This window comes from Balaenoptera borealis (assembly GCF_965194805.1).
Source record: "Balaenoptera borealis genome assembly, chromosome: 10".
Lineage (NCBI taxonomy): Eukaryota > Metazoa > Chordata > Mammalia > Artiodactyla > Balaenopteridae > Balaenoptera > Balaenoptera borealis.
This window is the reverse complement of record NC_138874.1, coordinates 75,942,767-75,964,745: the sequence shown is the minus strand read 5'-3', so window position 1 is coordinate 75,964,745 and position 21,979 is coordinate 75,942,767. Positions and strand designations below refer to the sequence as shown.

The 21,979-nt window shown below is 32.6% G+C and overlaps 2 long non-coding RNA genes across 2 annotated transcripts in view; both read left to right on the top strand.

Moving 5' to 3' along the window:
- The window catches only part of LOC309604734, a 275,842-nt gene that overhangs the window by 123,888 nt on the left and 129,975 nt on the right, over positions 1-21,979 (top strand). The window lies entirely within an intron of this gene.
- On the top strand, positions 15,718-20,041 carry LOC309604722. The gene is made up of 2 exons (XR_014231018.1): positions 15,718-17,563; positions 17,858-20,041. It is a non-coding gene; the product is annotated as an uncharacterized lncRNA (long non-coding RNA).

Here is a 21,979-nt window from a genome sequence, read left to right as displayed (position 1 = left end):
ACAGAAAGTTTTTATACAAGCTAAATTAAACAAGTAAACATTTAATAAGAAAACTGGAGAAGATGGTCAGAGACTCACTTTCCTTCATGAAGTTCTGCAAAACCCCTCAGATCTTCAGAAAAAAGTCAGCATGGTTTAAAAAATAAAGTGAGCCATCTTGAAGCCTTGACTGTATTTGTAAGAATTAATACACAACTTTGGCTGAAATCTTAATAATTGTTGCATTTAGTTCTCCAAAGTCTTTTAGAAAATGTGAAAACAAACAAAACTTTGCTTCTTATTAAAAAATACTCTCAAAGTCCAAAGACATTTTTAAAATTAATTTTATAATTAATGCATTCAAGGACTTGGAAGTTCTCATTAATGGCTTATCCTAAGGAATATAAATGGAAAAATGGATACATTCAATCAACAAGCGTGTACTAATTAGCTTATACAAGTCTAGTATGGTTTTATGTGCTGAAGATAAGAAAATATGTAAATATTTAATGCAGTGAATATGTAATTCACTGAAAGAATGGCAAGTGAGTACACCTTGAGGTAGGAACAAGCTTTATATGTTCAAAGAAAGAAGCAAGAACACGAGCTAAAAGAAGAGAGGAGAAGGTGGGTGTTGTGATAAATGAGGTGACTGAGGGAATCTAGGGCATATAACATCAGTTTCCAGGCCTCGTGAGAATTCTGGATTTTATTCTAAGTGATGAGGAGCTATTTCCATCCCTACAAAGATCCCTCAACTTGCTCTTTTATAGACATATCCACTTTGACCTTGTCCCCACCCCTTCCTGGCAAATACTATTCTCTCCACAATTGCTCTAATTTTATTATTTCAAGAATGTTTAAATGGAATTCTACAGTGTAATTTTTGATATTGGCTTTTTTTCACTCAGTGAATCTGGAGATTCATCCAGGTCATTGTGCGTATCAATTGTTCATTCCTTTTCATCTCAGAGTAGTATTCCTTAGTATGGATATACCACACTTTGTGTAACCAGTCACTTGTTGAAAGAGATCTTGGTTGTTTTTATGAACAGAGCTTCTATAAACATTCATGTTCAGGTTTTTACGTGAACGTAGGTTTTCATTTATCTGGGATATATATCCAACAGTGTAATTTCTGGGTCATAGCATCATCATAGGTTTAGTTGTTTTTGTTTTTGTTTTTGTTTTTAAACTGTCAAAGTATTACCCAGAGTGGCTGTGACATTTAACATTCTCATCAGTAATAAATGAGTTTTCCAATTTCTCTGTATCCTCAGAGCATTTGATATATATATATATATATATTTTTTTTTTAATTTTAGCTATCCTGACAGGTATGTAGTGATATTTGATTGTAATTTTAGTTTGCATTTTCCTAGGGGCTCATGCTGTTGAACATCTTCTCGTGTTCTTATTTGCCATCTATATATCTTTTTCAATGAAATGCCTCTTCATGTATTTTCCTCATTTTTTAATTAGAATATTTATTTTTTAACTGTTGAGTTTTGAGATGTTTTAACATATTCTAGGTATTAATCTTGTGTTGGATATGAAGTTGTCTATCAGTCCATGCTCCATTTTGAGTTAGCAATTGTTAACTCAAATTAACTCATTAATAGTCAATATTAACTAGACAGATTTATTTCCTCCATTCTCAATAATTCAAGGACCCACTGATGGAAGACTGTGTCAGCCTGATAGAAATAGGATCATGGAAGTCTCAGAATAAAAGGGTGAGTAAGTTCAAAGGCCACAACCATAGAGGGAAATAGAAGTACTAGATCACAGAGGGAAGAAGATGGAAGATATGGTCTATGAAGGATGGCCATGGGCATTTTGCATATCTTTCTGAGAAGTCTTTCTCTAGTTTTACTGAGATACAATTGACATAGTACTTCGTATAGAGTTAAGATGTCTTACATAATGATTGGATATATGAATATGTTGCAAAATGATTACCACAATATTAGTTAACATCCATCACCTCACCTAGTAACAAGTTTTTTCCTCATTATGGGATCTTACAAAATCAACTCTTAGCAGCTTTCAAATATACAATAAACAATAGTCATCATATCATACATACATCCCCAGAACTCATTTATAATTGAAGTTTACACCTTTTGACCACCTTCACCCATTTTTTCCACCCTCCACCTCTGATAACTACAAATCTGATCTATTTCTATGAGTTTGATTTTTTTAGTCCCACATATAAGTGAGATCATACAGTATTTGTCTTTCTCTGTTTGACTTATTTCACTAAGCATAATGCCCTCAAGATCCATCCACGTCGACGCAAATGGCACAATTTCCTTCTTTTTTATGGTTGAAGTCTTTATAGGATGAAAGAGAACCTCATGGTACTACTTAATAAATATTTTTGCTTCATATTTTGGATTCTGAATTTCTTTATAATATACTCTAATTGGAATATTTATTAAAATAAATATACAAAGGTACTCTTAATATTTCCTATTCTGATAAACCAGTCAAATGCTAGGTTTTATACTAAGTAAAAAATACTGCCAAAACATAGGAGCTAAACTGCTGAGGCTTTATTTAGTGTTCTCATGTTTATAACTATTTTTCTAATGCTAAAATATGACCTTTATGAACAGCTGAATGACATTAGAACTCCCTGCAGAACGATGCCAAATGAAAACAAAACCCAGAAAACCAGAAATCAAACAGATAAACAAAAAGAAACAAGTTAGGGTCAAATTGTTATAGAAAGCAGGTATTGTAGACATTTTCTCCCTTAAGAGGTGACCTTTTTTTTTTTTTTTTTTTAAGAATCCTAAGAAGTGACTTAGAAGATTTCTCTCTTCCACAGTGACTTTTGCTGAACCCAGCTTTGGCATAAGCAGAAAAATGTTTTTTATTGTTACTGTTTGATAATATTCATCAAAATAATTTCAAATTACAATGCTGGATATCATTGTCATTTACCTGGAAAGTTTAAAAAGTTCTTCCAGTATGAGAAAGTGAAATGACTTCTGTATTTTAATACAGATTCTAAAAATAAAATAACTAATAAAATAAATGCACCTTAACTGTTAATACACTGGATTAATTTTTTTGTAAGTCACTCAACATTAAAAGGAAGAAATAAGTGGTTATGTAAATTGCAAAAAGGAAATGCCTTTGAGCAAAGCTAAACTCATTTTAAAAAAACGGTATTCAACTTAGAGGAGAAACCTGCTCTTCACAGCAAAAGATCTATGGTTTCGTTATATTCCCTAATATTTTTTCAGGACATGCATTTTTGTGAACAACAAATCCAGTTTTAATAGCATCACACAGGGAAGCAATTACTCAAGAAGGCCACACTCTGACCTTTTATTGTATTCAGAGGGTTTACTCTATGCACATAAACCTAAAACTTCATGATAAACACGAGAAATGGCATATTGTTTTTGTTAGAGTTATGAGAATAAGATCACTGTTTGGAAACACTCACTGTAACTATGTCCAGAGCAATGAATGCAAAAAGAAACCATTAGCAAAGCAATTATTGTCTTTGTCTCATTATTTTTATCTTAGACCTTACTGACTTATTCGTTCCCCATCTCACCTACTTCCCATCCTTCTAACTGTCGCTCTATCTTATCATAGAGATGAGGGGAACAGATACTACTGAATCTACTAGACCCAGAGTCATTGCTAGCAATGGATAACATTCACATTTTAGATAGGCTTCCAAATAAATAAAAATATATTCTTATTTTAGACTCTATCAAATACAGAGTATATCTTCTCCCATCGTAATTATTAATAAATAATAAATTAAATAAATAGGTAGATACATGAATAGCAATATAGATGAGGATGCATGCACACGTAAGTTAGATATATGTGCACATATTCTTAACAGTTATTTAAAATGCTGATAATGTAATTGTAAAGATTTATAATTTTGTAGATGATTACATTGTATATACAATTGTATTACATTGTATTTAGTAATACTTATGTATCTGTAGATTTATACTCAGTTTCATAATTATGTAAGTGCTAACACATAAATATATCAGAAAATAGACAAAGATAATTTTATATTATTAACATGTGAATGTTTCTAGAGATTTTTCTCAACTTGCCCAATGAAAAGGACTTAGGCTTGGCATACTCAAGTCTCTTAATCTATCAACCGTCTGAGAAGCATCTTGCTTTCTTTTAGTTTGCTGGTATGCCAAATCTTTTGTGTGTATGGGAGAAGGAAAAGAGGTGTGAGAGTGGGAGTGAAGAAAGTGTAATTGAGAAGGAAGAAAGGCAAAATGAGAGTGAAAGTGCAGGATACATGCATGCATGCTTGATAGAAGAGCAAAAGAATGATTTAAAGACACATTAGAGATGAAGTTCTACTTTCATGAATATTTTTTAGAAACCTGAATTATTTTGGGTTACTGAATAACATGAGTTAGTTTCTGCTTACTGAATTTTTTTCTTGACACACTCAAATAGTACCATAACTCATCAATCTATCAATATTTTCTATTAACATTTACTTTTGTATTGGTAATTCATTCTCACCATGACTGGTAATTTATCATGATGTTTTAAAATAAAAATGCATTGGCAAAGAGAAAATATGGAGATCACATTGATATTGGAATTTTGTTTTTGAGAAGACTACAGATGTGACAGCTGTATTTTTCAGATAGAGAACAATAATTACATGGCATTTTGGAGTTCACTAACTGTAGCCTACTAAGCAGAACACTAAATTTTTCAGCTGGATATTTCTTTTTAATCCTGAATCAAACCCAATTTGTTAAGAATTTAAAGTCGTATCTGGTGGATAGGTGAGGAGATACTAGTTTAGATATATTGGAATTAATTCAAAAATTTTTCATATTCCACAAATTTAAACCAGTGTTTCTGCAAACTTGGGCCTTATTGATGACTTAAAGTAAAACAAATATCAATATTTGAACTAGTGACACAAATTTTCATTAAGAGCTAGAGAAATTGCCCAGAGTTCTGTCTTGGAGGTAGGGGAAACAAACAAACAAACAAACAAAAAACTCTGTGTTGCAGATAGAGCATTCCATGGGGATGATAGATGTATGGGCACATGCACAGGCCAAGAAATATCGTTACACATAAGACAATTTTCAAGTCTCCAGCTGTAGGTAATCAAAGACAAGGTATCTGATTTTTTTGTGTGTGTTGGACTGACTCACAACCTAAGAATGGATATATGCAAACTTGGGAAATGATTAACATCCAATATGGAAAATTCTGCTTTTTCTATTATGACTGGGAAAAAAAAAATCTATTACAATAGACATTCTGTGAAGAGAAATCATATAACAAGTCCTTAAGGCTCAAAAGCATCCAAACCTTGTCTGAATGGGAGTGATATAAAATCTAGAATTGGCAAATGCTAGTAAAATTTTTGCTACTCTGCAATCTCACTATTGGGAAGTCTTATTGGGACTAAATTTAAGGTGAAGATGAATGTATTTATCCACAAGAGTACCTAATCAGATTCTTACCTTTCTAGAGGAAAACAACTTGAAAAAAAGAAAAAAAGCAAATAAAAACAGGATGATTGCAGATATGTCTCCTCTCCTGGAATCAGTCTACTTGGAGAAGAGAGCCAGAACCAGAATAGGTTTTGGGGTTAATACTGTGTAATACAGATCCTAAGACCAATCGCTATAGTCAATGATTACTCAGTCATTGTCTTTTTGTGGATTCTACGATAAATGTAACAAAATCCAAATCTTTGGGAGGTTGTCGACATTCTTAGATGCTTTAATTTTGACAAAGAAGGATATATAAATAGTTACTTGTCTCAAACATTTTTATATGCCACAATTCATATTAACTATGCTGCTTAAGTGATTTCTAATTCGGGCATTCACTACAGTACTCCAAGTTTTACAAGAAGAGCACATAATAGACTCAACATTTCTTTCCCCAAAAGTATATGTAGAGGCATGTGAGAAAAATTAGACCCGTTCTTAGTAAATGAAGAAAAAAAGAAAAAAATGTATTTCGATAATAAGCAGAAGAATCCTATTTTGAAATGGCACATATAAATAGTTGGCCTCTCTTTGTGGAGCGCTGCAAAACAACTGACCTTGGACAAATTATAATACACTAAGACATTTTAACATATGACCATTCCTGGCTTATTTCCTCTTCTGGACATGTAAAGCATATTTAGATTCAGTCCCTTCTCTAATCCCCAACCTGAAAACACCATCTGCCATCAACTGCTCAGAGGAATACCAGGTATCTCACTGAATATTCAGATAAGCAGATGCAGACTCAGGAGGAAAGGGAGAGGGTATCCCTGAAGCAAGCAGGCTAGGGCTCACGAAGAACTTTATTTAGGGATTTTGAATAAAATGGTTGGAGTTTATATGATGGATAGGAGAAAAAAATGGGATCTAAAAAAAAGTATTTCAGGTGATTGTGTATCCCTTTCATGGTATTTAAGGGAGCATACTCATTATGAAATTGCATATTAGTTATTATAGTATGTTCTTTAATTTTGATAGAACTGTATGTAGAGTAATAATCTTGGGGTTATAAACCCTCTCAAATTTATAAATATAGAGAAAAATGTATCTCTGCTGAAGGGGAACCAAACTGTTTTTTGTTTTGGAAACAAATGACATCCTTTGTCTCCTGGAGTATTGGTAGACAATTATATTAGTAATCTCCTTAAATAAAATTGCTAATACATATATAATTCCAGTAAATGATTAAATATCTTAGTCAAGATATCGACAATTTTCTAAATGGGGACAGAATATACAGTTTTTCTACTTTCTTTATAACATTGACCACTGATATTTTAAGAAATTTAAAAAAATAATAATAACCTGGTTAAGTATGCAGTCTTGCAAAACCTTAAGACTGTAAGTCACCCTATCATCACAGAGCAAAATGGAAAGACATAGACTAAACAAAACATACTGACCAAAGAAGAAAGAGAAATATAGAGTAGCTACAAATCATAAAACCATAGACAGGAATATCTTTTTTATTTCCCTTAGCAAACTAAATAAAATATCTAACTCATCTTTCTCTGTGTAACCACTTGACACAGCAAGGATTCACAGCAAAGTTCACTTTTTTTTGGCTCTCTGTGGCAGACATACTCTTTTCTAACCATTATCCATTATACAACTTGTACTTATTAATGTAACCTTGCTTTTATACGTGGCACCCACCTGGTTAACAGCACTAACAAACTAGACTACTTGCAACTAGTTTAGCCAAAAGACTCACCCGGTCAATGAGTTCTAAGCAGAAGTCCTTTTGAATACTGCTGTTTTTCAATAAAAGAGATGGGCTCAGCCGGCAGGAAGATTTTGCCTTTCTACTTTTGCTTTTCTTTATATCTAGAATTCACAAGTAACACTTCATAGTGCAGAAGGTATCTTGTGAATCTGAGAGGAAAGGTACACACTAACGGTGGGAGAGCCAAAAGGGAGAAGGAGTATGGGTTCTCAGTGGCAGTCTACATTTAGGTGTCTTGCTACTTGAGGGAAAAAAAAAGAGCACAAACTCTCTTTAATTTATACTCAGTTTAGTCCCTGAACTCAGTGATCTGTAACACAGTGGTAATTTGTAATAAGACTTTTAACAGAACAATACTTGTATTAAGTTGTACATTAAGCATCTTGAGTTTATCAACTATCAAAATATTTGAGTAGGCATGTCATCAGAAAAGATACATGAATGCTAATAAACACAATGGAAGTTTAAAGAAATGTAAATTAAAACCACAAAAAGGTACCCCAATAATATGGCATACTGGTCAAAAGTGCACTTTAATTTCTGTATATTTTTAATTAAATGAAAGGATCATAAACAACTGTTATTAAAATAAAGCCATATTTTTACTAAATTTTATACTGTGTTTATAACATAAGATGTATAAATATTCTAAGCAATTTATCAGTGGCTAAAGAAAACCTACAAATAAGCAATTATCCCAAAGGAGCAAGTGTACATATGTATTCATTATAATTAGAAGATGATATGAACAGTATTTTAAATAGGAATTTAAAGTCATTCTTCCAAGCTACTTGGAGAAAAAAAAAAGTCCAGAAAACAAAAGAAACAATCTCTTTTAAAAAGCATCAATTTTGTCATCTTAAAAATTCTTTATGTTCAATGGTTTAAATATAAGTATGCCCATAAAATAATAATATAAGAATCATGTACTTATAATCAACTCCTGTATTAACCTATCTATGAAAAAATCATATTTTTAATAATTTTTATTTTGAAAATAAAATTTATTTTTCTGTACAGAGAATTCAAATAGCAGCTCTAATTATACAATACTTAGAATTCAAGCTCTATTCTATGACAAACCTGAATCAAGTAAGCCTTCATACACTTTAAATATCAAGCATTCCAGTTATATCAATTCATTCCAGTAAACTATGGAATGGTTTAAAATTCTGAAATTTTTCTCATTCTGGTAGAATGATTTCCAAATTTGGAAATCATTCTACCAGAGAATCCACAAATAGACTGAATTTCTCTTATGGAATTATTGATATATTTCTGTCATAAAAATTGAACAAGATAAAAGATGAGTTTCATTTTTCTATTTTTATTCACAGTATAGGTCTCTAGAGTCTATAGAAAGTTAATTTTTTCCTGTGATTTGTTGATGCCTAAAATAATTTTCATGGTAATTCTAATGAATTCCCAAGTATTAATACATGAGAACATTCTGAATCATCACTATCTAATTAAATCTGCACTTGAACAACATGCGTATTTTAAAGTAAATACAATTCTTTAAAAATACTGACTTAATTCATTCCTTCATGCAATCACTTTTGAAATTAATCTATTCAAAAATACCAGGATAAAAATAAAAGGGAATTTCTGCTTTTAGTTATTAAGGAGAACCTCGTACCAGATAGCCTGTCTGCTCTGGACAATTATAAAATAAGAAAAAAATGTCAAATGACTACTTCTCACCAAAAGGCAAGGCAGCTGCAGCACACATTGTGAACATTAAGAAAAGAAAAACAAATGAGATGAACCACACAATACGCTAACTTTCTGCCTGGAGGTACATTCGTTCCAGACTGGGATATAGGGAGAGGGTGCTCAAAGAAAGCACAGTGGGGAGGGGCTGGGTAATTTGATGAGGTAGGAATTAGGGTTCCAGGGGAAGAAGGCTGAAATTTGCAGGTACAAGAGAGAAGGAAGTTGCATGAGGAGAAAGTTTGAAAATGTGCAAAAGTAAGACACAAACTAGGAGAAAATTTTCTTAGCACATATACCTGGCAAAAGATTTATATCTAGGTTATGTACACAACCCATTCAAATCAACAATAAAAAAGAAAAAAGAAACAGTTAGAAATGGGCTTGGCATTAACAGGTATTTCACAAAGAATATATGTTAATAATTAATAAACATGAAACAGTGGTCAACATTTTTAGTCACTGGGGAAATGCAAATTAAAAATATAATGTGATTACACTACACAGTCATTAGAACGGCTACAATTAAAAAGACTGACCAAATTAATTTTCTGGCAGAGATATGTAGCAACCTGAACTCTCATACACTCCTGATGGGAATATAAAATGGTACAACCACTTTGGAAACTTAACGATTTTCATAAATTTAAACATACCTTATGACACAACAATTTCAAGAGAAATTGGAAAAAATTGACCATCTAAAGACTTATTCGTGACTGTTCTACACCAATATTTGTAATAGTCTCAAACTGGAAAAACCATAATGTCCATCAACCTGAGAATGTATAAACAAACTGTGGTATGTTGATACAATGGAAATAATATACAGCCATATAAAAGGAAGGGATGACTGATACATAAAACAAGATGAATGCATCTCAAAAAACATGCTGAGATAATTCAGACCAAAATTAGTATATACTAAATGTTTGCATTTATACATCATTCTAATACAGGCAAAACTTATACAATATGAAGAAATCGCAACAGGTGCTACCTGGCAAGAGGAGAGTATTGACATGGTGATGTCCTATATCTTGGTAGTGGCATGAGTTTTAGGGGTGATGCAATTATCAAAACTGTACAAACTGTCTACTTAGAGCCTGAGTATTTCACTGTATAGAAAATACACATTAAATTTAAAAAAAGAAAAATACAGTGACAGAAAATACAGAATGCTGTTAATGGTTATCTTTTTGATCTATTCAAACTTTTGTTTCAATTTTTACCTTGACCATTTCCCCAGGTGAGAAAACAATATATGGCTTATTTTCAGTTCCTCCTCAAGGGCTATAGACAATACTCTGAGCCATATCCTTTGAGCTGTTTTTCAGAGAGTGAAACCCCCACCGGTGGAAGAAGTTAACTGTATGCTGCCCCAGACCAGCTGGAACCAGAAGGTGATGATGTTGACTACCTCACCACCAACCAATCAGAAGAATGTCCACGAGCTGATCACATACCCTACAACACCCCTCTCCCTCACCCTGTCTTTGAAAACCTTTCTCTGAATGCCACCCAGGAGTTCAGGTTTTTTAAGAACTAGCTGCCTGGACTCCTTGCTTGGTGCCCTGCAATAAACCCCACACCCTCCTTCACCACAAAAAATAAATAAATAAACAAACATATGTAAGCTAAACACAAATGAGTCAATAGCTAAAATGAAAAACAACTATATTAGGAAAAATATTTTTTAAATAATATACTTTATTACCTAATAATATTTATTCATAAAAAGCAAAGGCCATTGTTATTACAAGATTCATATTAAATATACACTTTTGCTTATTTCTAACAAAATTTTTATTTCATACTCCAGGGCCCTTATTAAAACTAAGCAGTCAGTTTTTCATTTTAAAAGCAATTTGGATCTCTGCTGTCTTAATGTAATACAAATGTACCTTGGAAGATAGATTACTTCCTTCCACCTGTTGTTGTCACTGTCAACTGGAGATGACTGTGTTCCCCAGAAGACATCTTGCAATATCTGGCGATATTTTGTTTGTCTCACTTAGGGAAAGGGTATTATGCTACAGGCAACTAATGACCACAGGCCAGGGATACTGCTAAGCATCCTATAATATGCAAGACATCTTCCCACAACAAAGATTATCTGGCTCAAAATGTAAACACTGTCAAGGTTAAGAAACCCTAACCAACTGGTACAGCGTGGCACTATTATTTCTACCAACGCACTTCATTGACAGATAGAAAACGACCCCATGTTACGCATTATAGATTGTTAGGAGATTTCAAAATGTTACTGTACCATTTTTTTCTTATATCAGTGGATCTTTCACAGAAGATACATACACATACACACGCACACACACACACAAACACACACACACACAGTAGCCTCCTCTTATCCACAGGGTTTACATTCCAAGAGCTCCAGTAGATGACTTGAAACCAAGGATAGTACCAAGTCTTATACATGCTATGTTTTTTCCTATACGTACATACCTATGTTATGGTTTGCAGTAAATGGCTTGGTGCCACCTGCTTCAGGGGATGTCTTGCTGAGCCTTCTAAAGGCTCCATTCTTTCTGGCACAACACTTTCTTATCAGTTGGAGTATATTTTCTGTTCATGACTTCCACCCACAAATTTAATGTCTTTTCCATCTTAACTAAGCACTTATCATGCACTGTGGCTCTAACTTTTGTAGTTGGAGATGTGACAACAAAACTAGGACAAATTTCTTTTTCCTTCTTCACAATTTCACAGACAGAAGATTCGTTCTTATTGTTAATCTTAGCAACCTCGGCATTTAATTTTTTTCTTTCCTTATTAAGTGGAGAACTTTCACCTCTTCACTTAAAGAAAGCACTTAATAGCTGCTCTTTGGCATATCTGAATTGCCAGCAAAACTACTCTTGTGCTTTGGGGCCATTATTAAGTAGAATAAGGGTTATTTGAACACGAGCACTGCAATACCATGACAGTTGATCTAATAACCAAGATGGCTACTAAATGACTAACAGTTTGGTAGCCTATACAGCTTGAATAGGATGGACAAAGGGATGATTCATATCCCTGGACAGCAGGAGATTTCATTGTGCTACCCAGCACAGTGCTCAAGTTAAAACTTATGCACTGGTAACTTCTGCAACTTTCTGTTTAATATTTTTAGACTGTGGTTGACTGTAACCAAAACCATGGAAAGTAAAACCACACATAACCACATCTTTTACTGCATATCTCTGTCTATCTATCTATTTATCATCTACATAAATGCAAACATTTAACCACATATATCTGGGTATGCAAATTTAACTATTATAAGAAACTAAATTACACTAAAGATTATTTTCTTTAAATATGTATTAAAATGTATGTCATTCAGTATCAAGAGACAAAAGATTTAAATGATACTGCCGGGTATTTCAAAGGATTTATACTATTATTGCCAACATTTGTTTGAGAAAGCGAAAAGTCTAATTAAACAATAATATAAAGTCCCAAAATTGGAGATAACAGTCAATTATACATCTCAATGAGGACATCAATTAGATCACTGGGAGGTAATTAGTTGGAAATCAGTAGTTTTGAATTCTAGTCCTAATTCTACAACTACCTGACTGTTGACTCTGTCAGGCACACTTGCTCTGGATTCAGTTGCAAGTTATGGAAAATAAAAACAGCAGAAACAAACAAATAAAAAAAACAGCAGAAACAAGTGAACTCTGAAATTACACGCACGTTAAATAAAGAAGTCTAGAATTACATTCCATTTTCAAAATTATGACCTACCTATGTTGTCATATCTGAATAACAGTATCAGAATGGAAAAACATTAAAATCAAAGAGAAACGTATAGAAGTCAATCTGTTATGTTGGAAGGACATTTATAGTGGATTTATCTCTTTATAAATGAATATTTATCACAACACATTTTGTAATAAAAATCATACTTTTAAAATATTTGTGAATATTTTTAATTTCACATAGAAGCAAATATACACATTTTTATTGAGGTGTAATTGATATATAACATTAGTTTCAGGTGTACAACACAATGATTCAATATTTATGTATACTGTGAAATGATCACCACAATAAGTCTAGTTAACATTTGTCACCGTAAATAGTTATAAATATTGTGTGTGTACGTAATGAGAACTTTTACAATCTACTCTCTTAGCAACTTTCAAATATGCAATACAGTATTAACTATAGTCACCATGCTGTACATTACATACCCATGACTTATTCATTTTATAACTAGAAGTTAGTACCTTTAAGCAAGTATATTTCTTATTACAATATATTTAAATTCCACATGTAAGAAGAATGTGACATTTTAATTAATGTGGTCAACTTTGTCTACCAACATTTCCAGTTAGAAATATATTATTTAATTCAATCAATTTATTATTTTTTGATATTTTCTCCTCCACTCCAAGAAACTATTTTTTCTTGAATTTTATTTATTTTTTTATACAGCAGGTTCTTATTAGTTATCCATTTTATAGATATTAGTGTATATATGTCAATCCCAATCTCCCAATTCATCACAGCACCACCACCACCCCCACCACTTACCCGCTTTGTGTCCATGCATTGGTTCTCTACATCTGTGTATCTATTTCTACCCTGCAAACCAGTTCATCTGTACCATTTTTCTAGGTTCCACATAAATGCATTAATATACAATATTTGTTTTTCTCTTTCTGACTTACTTCACTCTGTATGACAGTCTCTAGATCCATCCATGTCTCTACAAATGACCCAATTTCGTTCCTTTTTATGGCTGAGTAATATTCCATTGTATATATGTACCACAACTTCTTTATCCATTTGTCTGTCGGTGGGCATTTAGGTTGCTTCCATGACCTGGCTATTGTAGATAGTGTTGCAATGAACATTGGGGTGCATATGTCTTTTTGAGTTATGCTTTTCTTTGGGTATACGCCCAGTAGTGGGATTGCTGGGTCGTATGGTAATTCTATTTTTAGTTTTTTAAGGAACCTCCATACTGTTCTCCATAGTGGCTGTATCAATTTACATTCCCACCAACAGTGCAAGAGGTTTCCCCTTCCTCCACACCCTCTCCAGCATTTGTTGTTTGTAGATTTTCTGATGATGCCCATTCTAACGGGTGTGAGGTGATACCTCATTGTAGTTTTGATTTGCATTTCTCTAATAATTAGTGATGTTGAGCAGCTTTTCATGTGTTTCTTGGCCATCTGTATGTCTTCTTTGGAGAAATGTCTATTTAGGTCTTCTGCCCATTTTTGGACTGGGTTGTTTGTTTTTTTAATATTGAGCTGCATAAGCTGTTTATATATTTTGGAGATTAATCCTTTGACCATTGATTCATTTGCAAACATTTTCTCCCATTCTGCGGGTTGTCTTTTCATCTTGTTTGTAGTTTCCTTTGCTGTGCAAAAGCTTTGAAGTTTCATTAGGTCCCACTTGTTTATTTCTGTTTTTATTTCCATTACTCTATGAGGTGGATCAAAAAAGATCTTGCTGTGATTTATGTCAACGTGTTCTTCCTATGCTTTCCTCAAAGAGTTTTATAGTGTCCGGTCTTATATTTAGGTCTCTAATCCATTTTGAGTTTATTTTTGTGCATGGTGTTAGGGAGTGTTCTAATTTCATTCTTTTACATGTAGCTGTCCAGTTTTCCTGGCACCACTTATTGAAGAGACTGTCTTTTCTCCATTGTATAGCTTTGTCTCCTTTGTCATAGATTAGATGACCATAGGTGCGTGGGTTTATCTCTGGGCTTTCTAACCGGTTCCATTGATCTATATTTCTGTTTTTGTGCCAGTACCATATTGTCTTGATTACTGTAGTAATCAAGTAGTAGATTTGTAGTAGTCTGAAGTCAGGGAGTATGATTCCTCCAGCTCTGTTTTTCTTTCTCAAGACTGCTTTGGCTATTCGGGGTCTTCTGTGTCTCCATACAAATTTTAAGATTTTTTGTTCTAGTTCTGTAAAAAATGCCACTGGTAATTTGATAGGGATTGCATTGAATCTGTAGGTTGCTTTGGGTATTATAGTCATTTTCACAATATTGATTCTTCCAATCCAAGAACATGGTATATCTCTCCATCTGTTTATATCATCTTTAATTTCTTTCTTCAGTGTCTTATAGTCTTCTGCATACAGGTCTTTTGTCTCCCTAGGTAGGTTTATTCCTAGGTATTTTATTCTTTTTGTTTCAATGGTAAATGGGAGTGTTTCCTTAATTCCTCTTTCAGATTTTTCATCATTAGTGTATAGGAATGCAAGAGATTTCTGTGCATTAATTTTGTATCCTGCAACTTTACCAAATTCATTGATTAGCTCTAGTAGTTTTCTGGTGGCATCTTTAGGATTCTCTACACATAGTATCATGTCATCTGCAAACAGTGACAGTTTTACTTCTTCTTTTCCAATTTGTATTCCTTTTATTTCTTTTTCTTCTCTGATTGCCATGGCTAGGACTTCTAAAACTATGTTGAATAATAGTGGTGAGAGTGGACATCCTTGTCTTTTTCCTGATCTTAGAGGAAATAGTTTCAGTTTTTCACCACTGAGAATGATGTTTGCTGTGGGTTTGTCGTATATGGCCTTTATTATGTTGAGGTAGGTTCCCTCTATGCCCACTTTCTGGAGAGTTTTTATCAGAAATGGGTGTTGAATTTTGTCAAAAGCTTTTTCTGCATCTATTGAGATGATCATAAGGTTTTTATTCTTCAATTTGTTAATATGGTGTATCACATTGATTGATTATACGTATTAAAGAATCCTTGCATCCTGGGATAAATCCCACTTGATCATGGTGTATGATGCTTTTAATGTGTTGTTGGATTCTGTTTGCTGGTATTTTGTTGAGGATTTTTGCATCTATATTCATCAGTGATATTGGTCTCTAATTTTCTTTTTTTGTAGTATCTTTTTCTGGTTTTGGTATCAGGGTGATGGTGGCCTCATAGAATGCGTTTTGGAGTGTTCCTTCCTCTGCAATTTTTTGGAAGAGTTGGAGAAGGATGGGTGTTAGCTCTTCTCTAAATGTTTGATAGAATTCACCTGTGAAGCCATCTGGTCCTGGACTTTCGTTTGTTGGAAGATTTTTAATCACTGTTTCAATTTCATTACTTGTGATTGGTTTGTTCATATTTTCTATTTCTTCCTGGTTCAGTCTTGGAAGGTTATACCTTCTAATAATTTGTCCATTCAAGAAACTATTCTTATCTCAAATGATTTGTTATGGGCCTTCTCAGTCTCTGCTATTTTACTTATGGACACTGTTTGAATCACAATAGCCATGTAAATTACTTTGACCTAATGAAATGTAACATGTAATTATATCAAATTTAAATACTATAAAAATACTATTGTAAGAATAACAAAATACTTGAAAAGATGTCTACGAAATGTATACATTTGTAGAGAGAGAAAGTTAACTAGTGTTCTAGGTACATCATTTCAAATTAGATGCATGATTTCACTTAATACTTGGTATATATTTAATAAAGTCAAAATTTTGAAAAGCCTTTTTTGGTAGAAAGAAAATCTCTTTTGGAAAGCAAATAATAAATATTAGTTTATAATAATGTATGTACTCAATTTAACTAAATAGCATTCAAGGAAAAGTTCAGTTTACTGGGTTTTTTTTCCTCTCAGCATTTACACACACACACACACACACACACACACACACACACACACACACATAAATACCTTTTAAACCAAGATACTTATAAAGCGTTTGTGCTTGGGTATTCAAATGCTATGAATTCTGGTTTGTAAGGTTTTTTTCTGAAATATTTTGAGAACCTTCTAATAAATATTTTTGTTATCTAATTGTATATTATTTAACAATTGTTTTTTATCAATTTAAATTTAAGTGAAAATAAAATGAATTATAGAATTAGAAGAAAACATTTAACAGAAGATATTATATGATTGATATATCTACACTTTTTAAATAAACAGTGGTAAATTGTATCTTTTTGTTTTGCTATCAGTTGAGGATAAATAATCTATGGCCTATTAATTTGACAAATAAGATCAAAAGAAATAAAGAATTTTCATGATAGTTATTACAGAGTAAAAACTTCACATAATGATTTACACCATTGTATAAAAGAGGAAAAATAGACAATAAAATATTAATTGTAATAAAGTGTATCATGTACAGATGTTAAATATTTTATTTTCTATAATTTTAAATAGCATCTAATTTCAAAATAAAATAACTTTATGTTAAGGATAAAAATATATTTTGCATTTAGCTAGAAAATACAAAGTGCTAGAAAAATGTTTCTAGATGATGTAGACAGATTCAAATAAATTCATATACTTCCTCTTCCTTTCCTCCCTCCCCTCTTTCCCTCCTTTGTCTAACCTTCCTTTCCTCCCTATCTCTCTTTTTCTTTCTTATTTTCTTTCTCATCCTCTTCCGCCTTTTTCTCTCTTTCTGTGTCTGTCTCTGTCTCTCTCTTTCATGAGATGCTCTTTAACTTTAAAGAGAAGATTTTCATTTGCTTCTCCCTTGGTAACTCAGAACTAGTAAAGTAATTACTGCTTCCTGACATATAATTTCCCAAAGGGAAAAAAAAATAAAGTTTCTTCTCCAAGTCTACCTGTGTCCTCTTAGGTTCCATTTAATCTCATCCTTTTAAAATGTTTAAAGCTAAAGAAAGTATCTTGACAGAAGTAATACTCTGTTTCCTACAGATAATGATGGGCTTTTCCACTTCCACTCTGCAAATATTACTGAAAATGCTACTTATTATCCCTGTGTCTTCAGCTTCAACATCCTCCCAAAGACAATTCTTTACTAAATTTTAGGAAAATAATGACAAAATGCTTCATTTGAGGTGAGGTGTTGGTATCTGAGGTGAGGTCTTAATGTTTAACAAATTAAGATTATGTCAAAATGTAATAAGAGCATATATGAACTAACCCAGAAAATAGCAAATCACAAATGAACCCAAAAATGAGTTAGATTAATCAAATAAAGATTAAATCACAGTGAAAAAAGTATTAACATTTTTCAGATATGGTGAACTAGTTCCTACAAGATACATCCATTACTCAAGAGATATATAACATCATATTAATTCATTTAAATTAATGGAGAACATTTCAATTTATAACCCAGGGAAAAGTTGACCTTCTTGGCAGGATCAACCCCATGATTTCACAGTAGCTGGTTAAGATTAGTATTAAAATTACTGGACTTGAGGACATGGGATGGGAGGGCGAAGCTGGGGTGAAGTGAGAGTAGCATCGACATATATACACTACCGAATGTAAAATAGTTGGCTGGTGGGAAGCAGCAGCATAGCACAGGGAGATCAGCTCTGTGCTTTGCGATGACCTAGAGGGGTAGGATAGGGAGGATGGGAGGGTGGGGATATGGGGACATGTGTATGCATATGGCTAATTCGCTCTGTTGTCCAACAGAAACTAACACAGTATTGTGAAGCAATTATGCTCCAATAAAAATCTATTAAAAATAAATAAATAAATATGAATTTAATTAGGAAAAAAATTTAACCTTTTAGATCTACAATTAAAGTAAATTACAGCCCTTAAATTTGGTTAGCATATAAAGTTTCACTATTGAAAATATTTTCCAGCATTTTATTGGAAAATCAATTTCAGAAAATTGTCTGAAGGGCAGAGAAATAATATCCCCTCTTAAGATTTCACTTTAGCCTTTATTTTTCTTAAGCAAATCTTCAAAAGTCATATAATATACACAAAACATGAACTAATCTTTATAAAGCAGACTCTTTCAATAAGTTTCTACTAAGACATACACAATGGGTTCTCAACAAGAATTCTTGAAAAGCTCAAGTGCAGTTAATGACAGAATTTTAAGATAAGTTATGATTAAATTTTAGGAACTAAATAAGAATAAAACTTAGGGAAATGTGTCTGTTATCATTACATTAATATGAGCTTTATCATCTCTTGATGGGAATACAGGGTTCACTTTAGTTTTTGACCTTAATTCTCTCAAACTAGAAGTAATAGATACAAATATAAAATATGATGCTTAAAAAATAGGCAATATTGCTTAAACATATTTCAGTGTATTTAATTAGTTTATACTAATTTAAATGGCAGAAAAACTCATGATCATTTGAAAGTATTAAAATGGAGCAGCCTCTCAAGAGTATTTCTTAATTGATTGAAACTAAATGTAAATAAATTCAAAAACACTGAAAACAATTCTAGTACTTATTCAATATTTTTCTTGTAAAAATTTAATTTATCTGTACTCAATGAAAGTCTTAAAATCCTGGTTAAAGAAACGGTATAACATATCAACAGGTACACACTTATATTAATTCTTAAGTTAAGTGTCAGAAGCTACAAAGTACAGCTATAAAGTAAAATCATTTTATGAATACTTTCGGATAAGAAAAACATTATTAGGCAATAAAAATTGAATACCCTCTGTAATAGTTAGAAATCTATATTGAAAGTGACAGAAAGAAACAATTCAAATTGGTTTGGACAGTCACTTATAGTTTCACATAATTAAAGGTTCCAGATACAAATTATCAGATTACTATTTATCAAGTAGTTTCAAGTTGTGACCCAGGCAAAGTACTTTTCTCTTTTTTTTTCAGATCTGCTTCTGTAGTATTAACATCCAAAAAGGACTTTGACAGTTCCTTGAGCTACTTTTACATTCTGTTCTAGGTTCAAAGCCCCAGAATTGAGTCCAGTTGGTTCTGACTGACCTGAAAGGCCTCATGTTCTCATTCTTGAATTATGGCCAAGAGGATGTTAGGCACATGTTGAATTACTCTAAGTGGTTAAACTACTCAGAGCCCACACAAAACATTGGGAGCATTCTCACCCAAAGTACATGCTGGAAAAGCTGAGTTCAGTTTTGGCAGGGCAGGAGAGAGGAAAAGAGAAAAGGAGCTGAATGGATGCTGGAGAGGCTATAGATAGTTACTAAAACCTGCCAATCCACAGGCATTTAGAACAAAAAAGAAAGTATTTTAATGACAAAAACGTTTTAGTTACTGGAACTTTACCCAATTTTACACAATTTAAAGGCAATTCTACACAAACTAAAAGGCCTGCTAAAACAAAATTTCTGAAAGTTCAGAAAGTTAAAATTTCTGAAAGTTAAATTACTATTAACCTTACCTCTAATTTTTAAGTTGTTTGCTTTTTGGCAACAGCAAAGCCAAGATAAAGAGTAGCTGAAAACTTAATCATTTAAATCTCAAAATATAGATATAAAAGTGTTCCCAGAGAAATATACTGCTCCTTATTTTGTAGTTACAGTCTATTTGCACAAGAACATGCCACAGGCAAATGATTCAATTAATGCACATAACAAAGCTATATATTTGATATGATATCACAAATTGGGGATTACATAGCCTTTTAACCAGCTTACATAGCCACATAATATTGAAAAGAGAGTGTAAATCTTAAAAATGAGAATGTCATGATATTTCACTTAAATGGGGTAACTCCTTGATGGTAGAAAAATATCTTTCAAAAATGTTAACTATCACTGGTATCCAAGTTTTACTAACAGTTGTTCAGAAAAAAATACGGGCAGTGAATGCAATATTGCTAATGCTTCACACAGCAGGAATAAAAAGCCAAGAGCTCTCAGTTATATTCTGAAGTTGTTGAATATTAAAATAAGAAAATCAAATGCAATGTATGTTTGGATGGTAACTGAGGCTCTTCAGAATCACAATTTTACATTTGCAGTCAATTTATCTCTTCATCCTTCTGAAGTAGATAAATTGTATATCACAGTTAACAGTAGGATAGTGCTTTTGAACAAAGCCAAGCATCTACCTTTTCAGCAAAGATACATACATGCCATTTTGCCTCCCATAAGATCCTAGCATATCTTTTTAAGTAGAAAACTCAGAAGGAGAAACAAATGTCAAACTGGGCAGAAATTCTTCTCTCTCAGTTGCCTTATATGGTAGTGAGTAATTCCTATCATATAGCAAATCTAGAAGATATGCACTTTGATACCACTGATAATTTACATTTAAATACTTAAGGATAGTAGCATTTTTTTCCTTCAAGTGACAGAAAAATGCAATTGACTACTTTCTTCAAAAAATTTGAGTACGCTAAGTATTCTCAAAATTAAAAAGAAGGCAGAGATGTGAGAGTAAGTATTCTGTTAAACAGTTTTAATGAGAGTATCAAAAATTTAGTATCTTGTTCATATTATTGTTATGACTAATAAATGCTAGTTATCTAAAAATACATAAGGATGTGAATAATAGTTATTCACTCTTTCCGTGTGGGTGAGTTAGGTAGCAGTTAATAAGCAGTCAAAATATATGTTAGGCATTCAACAAGAACGTTTTAAATTTATCTGTTTTAAATTTATTCTGGGATAGCCTGACGTAAAAATTTGTTAGTGACCCCACAGAGCCCTGTCTCAGAGGACAGTGTGGTTAAATATTTGGGGGGAAAAATAAGACTTCTATTCTTGCTAAGATTATTTCCCATAAATATTTTTCAATAAGCATTAACCCAACATTTTTTAAGACCCTCCTATTTATTAAGATAATGATAAGAACTAATGATATAAAGACAAAAAAACCACAGTTCTAATTCTCACATATTTTAGGATTTAGTAGAAATGACACATGTAAATAGGTAAGCACAATACTGGGTGGCAAGAATAAAGACAGGATATAGAAACGATGTCTAATCAACAAGGATGAGAGGTGAGTCAGGGAAGTAATGACTAAGATGGATTTTGAGAGATATATGGGATTTTTGTAAGAGGATGGGAGAGAAGGGAGTACAGTTGACTCTTGAACAATGTGGAGGTTAGGGGCCCTGACCCCCATGCAGTTGAAAATCTGAGTATAACTTTTGACTCCTCCAAAACTTAACTATTAATAGATTACTGTTGACTGGAAGCCTTACCAATAACATAGGCAATTAACACATGCATTCCACACTATCTTCTTACAATAAAGTAAGCTAGAGAAAAGAAACTGTTAAGAAAATCATAAGGAAGAGAAAATACATTTCCAGTACTATACTG